Source organism: Bombus huntii, unplaced genomic scaffold, assembly GCF_024542735.1.
Source record: "Bombus huntii isolate Logan2020A unplaced genomic scaffold, iyBomHunt1.1 ctg00000080.1, whole genome shotgun sequence".
In the NCBI taxonomy this organism is placed as follows: Eukaryota; Metazoa; Arthropoda; class Insecta; order Hymenoptera; family Apidae; genus Bombus; species Bombus huntii.
Window position 1 is genome coordinate 257,449 of NW_026099336.1, and position 3,654 is coordinate 261,102.

Here is a 3,654-nt window from a genome sequence, read left to right on the forward strand (position 1 = left end):
TGAATTTTCGTTGTTTGATATAAATTTATTCCTACGTTTGCCTTCTTCTCTTTTAATTTCGCTATAGTAGTTTGTCGTTAGAACCAAAGCTCAGTTCATTTACTTCGATGGTTTCTATTGCCACAATTTTCTTGCCCTTCGAGTTTAATAATCGAGGATGATTCCAACGATCCTCTCTGTGTGGGGTTCGTGTGGTTTCGCAAGCCTTGCCCAAAGACGGGCAATGTTTTGCCAACAATGGGAGGAGGAATGCGAAGATCAGTGGGTGTTTGAGTAGCTGAAAACACCGTTCGCACAAGCCGACACAGCGGACAACCCCTTTGTTTAAAGTTTAAACAATGATTCTATCTTCAAAACCGTTCACGAAAATAAAACGAGATCGATGATAGGAAGTTCTAATTCGATTCTCGAGGGCAACGAAATTATCAGTGAAGAAGGAAATTTTCAAAATTAATTTTCTTACCTTGAGGAGTAGGTGCTGTCTGGCGCCATTACCTCAGCTGCTCCGGTGGTCGTCGATGTTTTTGTTGGGTTTATTACTTGAACTCGAATATAGTTTACTATCAACGTTTACTTTATTTATCTATTTCGATACAGACTGAACAATTTACTAACTGGATTAATACCGCAATTACAATGCCCGTTTCTGTCTAAGCGATGAAATGAGGACTTCAAAGATAAAATTTTCTTTTTACTTAGTCGCGGCTCTCTTTTCTTGACCGAAAAACTAAAGACCCCGAAACGCAAAATACTGTACAAAATTTTTAAACGCAATGATGAGCGCAATAACGAACGTAGTAACAATGAACACAAAGAGTGAACAAAATAATAATGAACCGTAATAACAATGATCACTAAGAATGAATACAAAAATAATGAGCACAATATGGTACGTAAATTATAATGAGCACAAAGAATGATTAAAATAATAATGAGCGCTGCGTTATGTTGCTACGCTTATTTATAATGCCATCCCCCACGGAGTGGTGGTCCACTGGGGCTTCACTTCCGTGGGAATCGGGATGTTGCAGTTTGGGTTTCCTGAAATCGTACGTGAGACTGTCTTCTCATATCTATGATTCTTACCTCTGAATGAAAATCGACGCATCATAATAGTGTGATGCTGGTAGTGAACATCTTAAGAGAATCTTAATTAGCCTAGGCCCTGTTTTTAATATTTGATTTCATTCGACTGCATGTGGCCTTCTTTCATCTACTGGCCGTCGGTTTTTCGTAATCGCCACGCAAGCACGTGTTGCCGTACGGGTATATGTGTCGCTATCGAGTTTTACTGCCTCGGCTCCCATTGTTGGCATAACATACGGTCAGCGTTACAGTTACGTAATTATTTCATTCTAACCACTTCTAGTTAATTATGATTGCGACAATAGATCATGGGAGTTGTGGTGTCTTCACAAGAGATACCCTGCTTTCTCCCATGGGTTATTTACATTTTCCATTTCTGCTGCTATATTTTTATTGATTGTAGTATAATTTGACATTAATTGATGTACGGTACAAGGAGAAATGAGAACATTCTCCCATGAGAATATTATATGTTTTACCAGTTTATATTTTTTAAATGTTATATTTTATAAATTATATACATGCAGAAAAGATATGAAAGTTATAGAAGGAAATCTAAATAGAATCTTGTTATATTTTTTATCGATTACTATTAAGGTGTTTTGAAAGCAAAATGATAGCTTATACGCAATATTTTATTGTTTTACTTCTCATTAAATTATGCAAGTAAATCAGTTTGTCAATCAAAGTAAGACTATATATACATTACAAATAACTGTAACGTCTTAAAAATTACAAAATTCATTAATGGATATTGAAACATGGTAACATAATCCTTAGAAAGGTCTGTGAAATATAACACAAGGGTGAGCAGAGAGCAATCGCCGGTATCAACGAATGCCAAAGGATATGCCAAAATAGTAGGTCTTATTAAACGATCTTTTATTAAACGATCAACGCTTTTGCAACGATGTAAACATTTGAAACATCCAACATTGAAACGCTGGATATTTCTCGCCTCTCGCCGTAGAGAAAAGCTATAGAAATTACGAAAGTACGTATGCAGTGTAGGAAGTATCGAAGAAAGGATGTATTTAGTGATGGAAAATAATTTGACTCGAATGCGTTAGATGTTCCTAAGAATCATGCAGTACTAAACCATTATTCAGATAAAAGAAAAGGAGAAGAAAAGTGGAAAGATTAGAAATGATATACTTGCGTTGCGAACTTTGGGACGGAAACGGAAAGAAGATGCGCATGATACGTTTAGAATATGAACATGTTGGGTAGTGGAGAAATAACACTTATAGATATATGGAAGGAAAAAAATAATAACGGATGGATTCTTTCGTTCGTGCACTTAAATCAGATGATCATGTGGTTAGTATGAATTTCTGTAATAACGTCATTGGAAGAAATGGAGTTAATTATTCCTGCGCGATATAAAACGCAGCATACGCCAACCTCCTAATTATGGAAATTTTCATCGCTTTATAGACGAATATATTTGTATGATTTGAATGTACAACTATCTCTAAAGAAATTACATGTAGAATTTTAGCATGTTTCTCTTGGCATAAAAATTGTGCAATATGATCAAGCAACAGTGATATAAAATAATATCACGTTGCAGTTTATCTGAACGAAAAAACGAAATATTTACTTGTGTAATATTCACAAATAAAACTATGCAATTACCAGAGATATCGCAATCGATCGAAAATGTTGCACGATTCAAAACAGTTTCTTAAAAAAAGTGGAAAGAAGTGTTGGTTTATTAGATCATGTGAAACAAGAAAGTATTCACATAATGACAACTCCGAGGCTCTACTTCCTAGGATTATAGGATTTGGAGGTGCAGTTCTACCCCAGAAATGCTTGTAGAGCCTCTTCACCTCCCTTGCCTCTGGCGGTTGCCTGCCTGGTTCTAAGTAAGCCAAGTCATTGTTAACAATTACATCGGCCAACATCCTTGGACACATTTTAAAGATCTCCTGACAGCATGCGTTGACCCAAGATGACGGCATGCAGATAGGTTGTGTTCGCGTCGCTTCGTACACTGTCCGTGTGTACAAACAGTACGCCACGAATGTAATCCAGATGTCTTCACGTGGGCAGATGCCACCCGCCACCCGCCACCCGCCAGGAATGCAAGCATGGTTTTGCAACCCTTGAAAACGCAAAAGCCTGAAAAAGGGGCAGAGTGGTCAACCCCTAAAGATACTAATATAAGCGCTACATCGATAAAGCAAAACAGCCCAGAAATCAAGAAGCGGTCTGATGAAGAGAAGGAGGATACTAAAGCAGAATCGCGGCCAATACCCGACATAAGGGAACGAGCTAGCGATATGGAAAAGAGGGTCCTACCATTCTGCCACGACCCGAGCAACAAAGTTAACAAGGGCAAACCGCAACGATAATGCGTTACTTTAAGGATATGGGAGGATTTGTGGAGAATCTCCTGCCCCACAACTGTCATCTAGCCGGAAGGCTAGAACAAGCTAAAAGCTAAGAATAAGGAAACTGCGATATTAAGCGCTGTGAGTAAGTCGCTGGAAGCCAGCAAGCGGCTTAAAACGGCCGTTAAGAAAACAACGAAGGCCGAGCCAAAACAGCTCTCGTACGCGG